Consider the following 8,938-nt stretch of genomic DNA (forward strand, 5'->3'; position numbering starts at 1 on the left):
AAATGGTGTGACACTCAAATGGGAAATTATTGTGATATCGAACATTAACGCAATTGTATCTTTGACAATTTGCTCGATATTTCATAGCAAGTTGATTCAAACAACATCCATACTTAAAGCAGAAGAGACGAAGGAAATGTTAGCAAGCTTTTGTTATTTGTGATATTCTAAAATGATTATCACTCAACACATTTACAGCCCTCATTTGACGTTGACTATATCGAAGTTTTAAAAAAAATTTTTTTTTAAATTTTGTACACACTGTGTGTGTGTTTGCATGTCTTTCTCTCTCTCTCTCTCTCTCTCTCTCTCTCTCTCTCTCTCTCTCTCTCTCTCTCTCTCTCTCTCACTGTGTGTGTTTGTGTGTGTGTGTGTGTGTGTGTGTGTGTGTGTGTGTGTGTGTGTGTGTGTGCCGTACGTGCTTACTCTGTGGTCGTGGTTTGTTGAGTTCAGGCTGTCATGATGCTGAGGTGAGTGGGGGTGGATGGGGTTTCGGGGAAGGGGTCGGAAGTGAGTCAGTGTTGTGTGGTCAGTGTAGTGCGTGGAAAGGGGTAGTAGATCATGCGTGTGTGTTGTGTATTCTGTATGATAGGTGGTGGAGAGAAGGGGTGTGTGTGTGTGTGTGTGTGTGTGTGTGTGTGTGTGTGTGTGTGTCTGTGTGTCGCGATTTGTCTTAACAGGCGCTCGTCTTCTTTACCAGTGACCAGAGAGAAGAGACGTGTCAAAACTATATAAGTTGACTGGTGTCGGAAGTCACACCAAGCAGTCTTCGAAGGTTAACGATCCGTAGCATTTGGTCACGTTGGCCTCAGGGTTGGGTGGATGGGGTGGGAGTGGGGCAAGTGAATCATCTCATCTCCAAGAGCACCATTTGTTACGCCTGACATGACTAGACTGTTCTCTCTAATGAGAACTCGTGTTAAGTTATGGCAATGACCTCTTTTCCATGGCAGATTTTAATAAAAAGAGACGCTACTTACAATTCAGTTCATGTTCTCAGTCTCTGGAGTAGCTAAATCACAATCCAATGACCTTCAAAAACTGTCCCAGAAACGTGAGACACAACCTAGGCATTAACCTACCATGCAAACGAACATGGAAAAACGACCCTTTCATATCTGTGAAACTGCATGTTTGTTGCGTATATGTTATGCATGCATGCGTTTGTGTGTGTGTGTGTGTATGTGTGTGTGTGTGTGTGTGTGTGTGTGTGTGTGTGTGTGTGTGTGTGTGTGTGTGCGCTTGCTTGCTTGCTTGCTTGCTTGCTTAGAGTTGACTTCATCAAGATTTTGCGCCTTATAAATATTATTATTATTAATAGTATTTTTATGTATTTATCTATTTAAAAAAATATCTATTTATCTATTTATATATATATTTTTTTTTTTATTAAAAATTTTTGTTTATCTATTTTTTTTCTCTCAAGGCCTGACTAAGCGCGTTGGGTTACGCTGCTGGTCAGGCATCTGCTTGGCAGATGTGGTGTAGCGTATGTGGATTTGACCGAACGCAGTGACGCCTCCTTGAGCTACTGTTACCGATACTGATACCGAACATCGACACAAACAGAAGTACAGTGTTTGGTAACAACCTTCACGTGCGTGGATCTGCAAGAGGATGTCATTCACCACTGGTTGACCAAAGTTAGGAAACCACACAACAGGAGGAAGACAAGTGCGGGAGAGGTGGGAGGATGAGTGGAAAGGAGAAGATGGAAATAAAGAGTTGTGCCGAAATATGAACTGATGAAATGGGAAGGAAGGAGGAGGAAAAATGGAAACAGGTGTGTGAGTGGGGAAAAAATTGTGTGTGTGTGTGTGTGTGTGTGTGTGTGTGTGTGTGTCCGTGTCAGACAGAGAAAAGAGGCGGTCAGGTCAAAACTAAAGTACATATCAACGTTGTCAGAAAACGATGGACAGTAAAACACACCCGTGTCTAAAGTTACAAACAACAACAAGAAACAAACAAACAAAAAAACCCGAAAAAAACCACCTGCCCACCCCTCATGCCCCTCCAAAAAGAGAGAAAAAACAAAAACAAAAAAACAACCAAACAACAACAACAAAAAACAACAAAAAAAACACACACAAAAAAAACACACACACCAAACAAACAACAACAGCAACAACAACAACCACCAAAAATACAAAGTACAGGGGAATCGCAGCAACTTCGTCGCGTCTGTACTGCATCAACTCCAAGGTAAACTGTCTGATCAGATTTGGATTCAACCTTGAACTAATGCCCCAGTTCCGTAGATTAATTCACAAGCATTCACATAATAATTTATATATATATATATATATATATATATATATATATATATATATCTCGCACACTATGATTACTGTCAGGTTTGAGACAACAAAAGCAGAAGAATTAAAATAAAGAGAGAGAATAAAATATACAATTACAAATAATGAAAAAATTAGTTCTCTCTCTCTCTTTTTCTCTCTGTGTTCTTTTTCTTTCTTTTTTTTAATGCTAATTTTATTCTATTTTATTTCATTTTTGATCATTTTTACCTTTTCAAATTCATCCAGTCCTGATGGTCGACAGCAGTGAGAAGAGTTTTGAATGGGGAGAGTGGGAGGGGTGGGTTGTTAACACAGGTGAGAGAGACTTGCCCAGGTCACAGTGCTCTTCAGGTGCACATGTTGTCTGCTGGTTTGGGGACAAGAGGTGCTGGTGGGAGGTTGGGTGATGGGAGGGAAGGGGGGGATTTCAAACGAAATGTGATTTGTCATGTCTGATTTGTCATGTCACTTCGTCCTCCCGGTTCTGTTTTCAAAACGCGCATCCCCATCCTTCACCTTTCACACGCGCACACGCCAGGACGTGCGCGCGCGCTCACATACACGCACGCACACACACGCAGGCAGGCAGGCAGGCAGTCAGATAGGCAGGCACACGCACGCACACACGTACGCACACACGCGCCGGCACATATATATACACACACACGCACGCACACAAACACATTCGTGGCGTGCACACACACACACACATACACGCACGCACGCACGCACGTATATACACACCCACGCATGCACGCACACACACAAACACACACACATGCGCGCGCGCGACCATACTCACACAGTGTGCAGGTCAAAGACACTGTCGAAACGGGTACAGTTTACTTGTGGTATATATGGCTGTATGCCTGTCCAAACCATATGTGTTGCATGAATGGGTAGACAAGCATACATATATCTGTCGTGTGTGTGTGTGTGTGTGTGTGTGTGTGTGTGTGTGTGTGTGTGTGTGTGTAAAACATATATATCTACAAATATATATCACACATATTTGGAGAGAGAGAGATAGAGATAGAGGGAGATACAGAGTGAGAGTTGGCCAGAGGAAGGTTGGGGTTGGCAATATTTGTTGAGTCTTGAACGCCATTTATTACATCTTTGATCATGTGTGTGTTCAGTTTAGTTGCTTTTTTTTTTTTAATCATATGATGAAAAATATTGAAGGAATGCTTAACGTCAGGATCTTCCATCAATCCAGCGAAAGCCCACACGTTGCTGTGCACCCTCAACAACAGAACCGCGAGCAAATCACCACCACCTGTGTTATTCGACGGGATTCAGATCGAGAAAACCGAATGCCAACGCTATCCAGGAATACACTTCGACAGGATGCTGACCTTCAGAAAACATACGGAAAATACTGTTCTCAAATGCAAAAAGGGCCATTCAGTCTTAAAAGCAATGGCAACCGAAGGTATTGAACAACGCCACCTCTTCCTGCTATACCAATCACTCGTCCTCAGTGTGATCGACTACGGACTTGGGCTAACAACACCATCTCAAAGCAACCTCCTAAACTTAGAAAGAGTTCAAAATGAAGCTATAGGGCTGATCCTTGGAACAACAAAAGACTTGCCCACGGAAACCATGCGATACCTACTTGACCTTCCTTCAGTGCAGGCCAGAAACAAGTTAAAACAGGTTAAGACCTACTTCAAAGCATTAGAAAACCCTGAAAACCCACTGCATGACGCAGTCAAAGAACCAAAAGGCAGCCGTCTAGGACGAGGAAGATCATGGATGGGGCAAGCAGAAGACACAATCCAGCTAGTATGCCGACAACAAGACCTGAAAGAAACAAAAGAATGGGAGAAAAACCCCGAAAACCTCAACCAGTGAGGCGTCACTGCGTTCGGACAAATCCATATACGCTACACCACATCTGCGAAGCAGATGCCTGACCAGCAGCGTAACCCAACGCGCTTAGTCAGGCCTTGAGAAAAAAAAAGGTGAATGAATAATAGATAAGCGTACATAAATAAATAGATAAATCATTAATACTTATAATATAAAAAGGTAGTAGTAGTAGTAGTAGTAGTAATAATAATAATAATAAATAAATAAATAAATAAATAAATAAATAAATAAGACAATAATGATGCTTAATAAGCAAATAAATGTTAAACATGAAGACACACATTCACGCATACACCCACACAAACATAACAGATATGCACCAAACATGCAGTTTCACAGATATGAAAGCACAGTCAAATACACATAAACGTACATGAGCCCCAACACACACACACACACACACACACACACACACACACATTACCCTGCACCTCCTCTACCCCCCTGGGCAATATAGCAGTAAAATGCAATGCTTTGTGATCACCACCACATCCCCCCACAGGCGAATCGATGTACCGTTGTTTGATTCATATCTGTGTTTGTCAATCGTTCTTTTCTTGATTTATCTGGTCTCCTTCCTCCTCCTTCTCTCTCTCTCTCTCTCTCTCTCTCTCTCTCTCTCTCTCTCTCTCTCTCTCTCTCTCTCTCTCTCTCCCTCTTCCTCTCTCTCTCTCTTGTTTTACTTTCTCTTTCGTTTTTTTCCCTTTCTTTTTTTTTTTTTTTTTTTTTCCTGATTTTCCTTTTCGAGGGCTGTTTGCTTACTTAATCATCCGCAAAAAAATCGAAAATTATATCATTCAACAAAACTTATTCATTCTTTCTTTCTCTTTTCTGCCTGCATGTTTGTCCGTGTGTATGTATGTATGTCTGATTATCTTTCTTTTCTCTCTTTCTTTGTCTGTATGTGTGTGTGTGTGTGTGTGTGTGTGTGTGTGTGTGTGTGTGTGTGTGTGTGTGTGTCTCTTTTTTCTGGCTTCTGTCTGTCTGTCTCTGTCTCTCTCTCTCGCTCATCCACACTGTGAAGTGATGGCCTGGATGTAACGCGTCCGCCTAGGAAGCGAGAGAATCTGAGCGCACTGGTTCCAATTACGGCACAGTCGCCAGTATTTTCTCCCCACTCACTAGACCTTGAGTGGTGGTCTGGACGCTAGTCATTCGGATGAGACGATAAACCGAGGTCCAGTGTGCAGCGTGCAATTAGCACACGTAAAGGAACCCACGGCAACAAAAGGGTTGTCCCAGGCAAAATTCTGTAGGAAAATCCACTTCGATAGAAAAACAACAACAACAAAAAAAAACAACTGCAGGCAGCAAAAAATACAAAAAGTGGGTGGCGCTGTCAGTGCAGCCCGAATATCACACTGATGAACCTGTTCTGACAAAAAAAGACTAATACATGATACACTCATGTTCTCTCTCTCTCTCTGTCTTTCTCTGCTTCTGTCTGTCTGTCTGTCTGTCTGTCTGTTTCTCTCTCGCTCTGGAGAGAGAGGGAGAGGGGTGTGGGAATAGGGGGACCGGAGGGGTGGTGGTGGTGGTGGTGGGTGGAGGGTGAAAGAGCGAGAGATGCATGCGTATGTGCCTATGGCCAAAGTACATTCAACAATTCCGAATCTCTCTCTCTCTCTCTGTCTCTGTCTCTCTCATTATACAAACATACCCAAAAGCGCGCATACAAACACGCATAGGCACCCCTCCCGTTCCTACTCCCCCAAATCCCCCCGCGCCCCCCCCCCCTCACCCCCCCGTGTTGTCTGCGGTGGGCCATTTGGAATTTGAGCCGATTCATCTGGTTGCTATTCAGCGTGCAAGTCTTCATGATAATAATAATGATAATAATAATTATTATACGCAGAGCGTGACAGGACTTTTATAGCGCCAAATCAACGACAGAATCAACGAATTATCTGTGTCAGTAGGTTATCGTGATTTCGCCGTTGGATATTCGGGCGTTGACATCGCTTGAACATGGGTAGAGTTTCGGCACTGTTTGCATCATGGGGTTTCGTGCAGGACTGCCGGCACAGACTGTCATCTGGTTTTGCACGGGGAATATGTGGCCTTGCGTGATAAGAAACAAAGAGAGAGAGAGAGAGAGAGAGAAAAAAGAGAGTTGTAACTAGGTTCACCATCACCACCACCACCACCACCACCCTCACAATGCCACTTACCGCCTTCATCATCATCATCATCATCGTCATCATCATCATCACAACCACTACTGTGATCATAAACCATATACTTATCAAGCATTGTCATCGGCGTTGATCATCCACCACCACCACCACCACCACCACCAGTATCATCCCGATTCTTCTTGTGTGTGTGTGTGTGTGTGTGTGTGTGTGTGTGTGTGTGTGTGTGTGTGTGTGTGTGTGTGTGTGTGTGTGTGTGTGTGTGTGTGTGTGTGTGTGTGTGTGTGTGTGTGTGTGTGTGTGTGTGTGTGTGTGTGATAGAGAGAGACAGAGAGAGGTGAGTTGAATAGACAATCATCATAGCCCCCAGTCGCACATTAATCATCATCCTCATTATCACAACCACCATCAACCCTCACCATCATTTATCACCAATCATATAATTACACAGATGTACTTATACATGATATCATATACATGTATGTATATGTATATACATAGGTCAAGGAATACACACACACACACACACACACACACACACACACACACACACACACACACACACATAAACAAAAAACAAAAACAAAAAAACCCACACTCACACATATGTATATATACGTGTGTAAACATATATATATATATATAAACCTACCAATGGGCCCCAGGGCGCTTTCAACATTTCAGACAATGGCTGAGAATAAAAATCATCATACCTGGTGTAGTTTGTTGCCGAGCTATGAATACGCAAATCCAATCTAATAAACCCGGAGACACATATACTCTTTCACCTCTTGGGCCGCTGAAAACGCGACCAGGAAGTTGTAAATTTATTGTGCTGCGTTTAAAAAAGAATAGAATCAGCCCATCTGTTGTGAATGATTGCTATTATAATGTCATCCAAGTCTCTGTCTCTGTCTCTGGCTGTCTCTCTCCTTCTGTCTCTCTCTGCGTGTTCAGTTGTGCGTGCTTACGTGTGAGCGGAGTGAGCGTGCGAGCATGTGTGTTGTGTGCCAGCATGCCAGTGTGCCTCAGTGTGTGTGTGTGTGTGTGTGTGTGTGTGTGTGTGTGTGTGTGTGAGTGTGAGTGAGAGAGAGAGAGAGAGAGAGAGAGAGAGAGAGGCGAGTAGACGGGAGAGGACATGGAATCAAACTCTCATGAGGCCGCTGAGAGTGGTGGCACCATCTGCTCTCCACCTCCCCCCCCACCCCCCCCCACGACCATCATCATCATTGTCACCAATCGCACATTAGTCATCGTCATTGTCATTCATTTTATAACGCATTGTCATACAGAGTCATTATCACCACCACCACCAACCATTACCATCATTATTCACCACTGAATCACACAATTACAATTACAAGTCTATACATATACATAAATGCGTACATATTTGTGTTTGTATATACATAGGACAAGGAATATATGTATACACACACACACACACACACACACACACACACACACACACACACACACACACACACACACACACATATATATATATAGAGAGAGATATATATATATATATATATATATACTATAACATAATATATATTTATGCCACCACCACCATCATCATCATGATTGTCGCCAATCGCACATAGTCATCATTATCGTCATCATAGCTCATTGTGACCTAAATTCGTTAAAACTTTGCAGCGAGCATACCTTGCATTCGAGAGATGTGCGGATGAATGTTGTGGGTGAGAATGAAGGACTATGAAGGAAAGAACGGAAAAAAATTTACACTGCAACTCACAGAAGAGCAATAATAATAAAACCCAAACAGAAATTACCACCTTTTTTACACTCGTTTGGACTACATGCAGCGACAACTCATAAGAACAACTATAAACCCAGACAACAGTATACAGTCATCAAACACTCCTAGATCGCCGCATGCCGCAAGACACACTGGGGCAATTGTATCGCCAGACAATAGGTAAAAAAATGAACGAAAGCTATAAGTCACGGTGTGTGTCAGCGAAGACTGTGTTTAATAGTTTACTATAAAAAAAAAGTGAGGAAAAAGAGGATGGAGGCCCCACACAAAAAAAAGAAAGAAAAAAGATCAAGAGGATGATGGAGGACCCAAGAAAAACAAGAGAGGCAAGGCCTTCAAGCGTCACTTGTGATACACTTAAAAAAAAATCTAATCATTAAAATGTGTTCTGTATTTGTTATTATAAAGCTTCGGGTAAAAAGAAAAAGAAACAAGAGAGGCAAGGCCTTCAAGACTCACTTGTGATAAATTAAGTCCCCTAGCATTAATTACAGAGTAATTTTCCTTTTTTACCTTCTGCACCAAAACGTTTGCAAAATAAATGAAAATTCCATGCTTAGCAAAAGAAGTTCCTGTTTGAACAAAAAATGATAATAATAACTCCTCTTGTTGTTGTATCAGAATAAGAGGTCAAAGTCCCAAGTTTAGAGAATACAAAAATATAAATATAACAGTAAATGCAGTTTGTATATAATTAGGCTTCTTTTTTTATTTGTTTATGCCCATCCCAGAGGTGCAATATTGTTTTAAACAAGATGACTGGAAAGAACTGAATTTTTCCTATTTTTATGCCAAATTTGGTGTCAACTGACAAAGTATTTGCAGGGAAAATGTCAGTGTTA

The sequence above is a fragment of the Babylonia areolata genome, chromosome 1 (assembly GCF_041734735.1).
Source record: "Babylonia areolata isolate BAREFJ2019XMU chromosome 1, ASM4173473v1, whole genome shotgun sequence".
Taxonomy (NCBI): domain Eukaryota; kingdom Metazoa; phylum Mollusca; class Gastropoda; order Neogastropoda; family Buccinidae; genus Babylonia; species Babylonia areolata.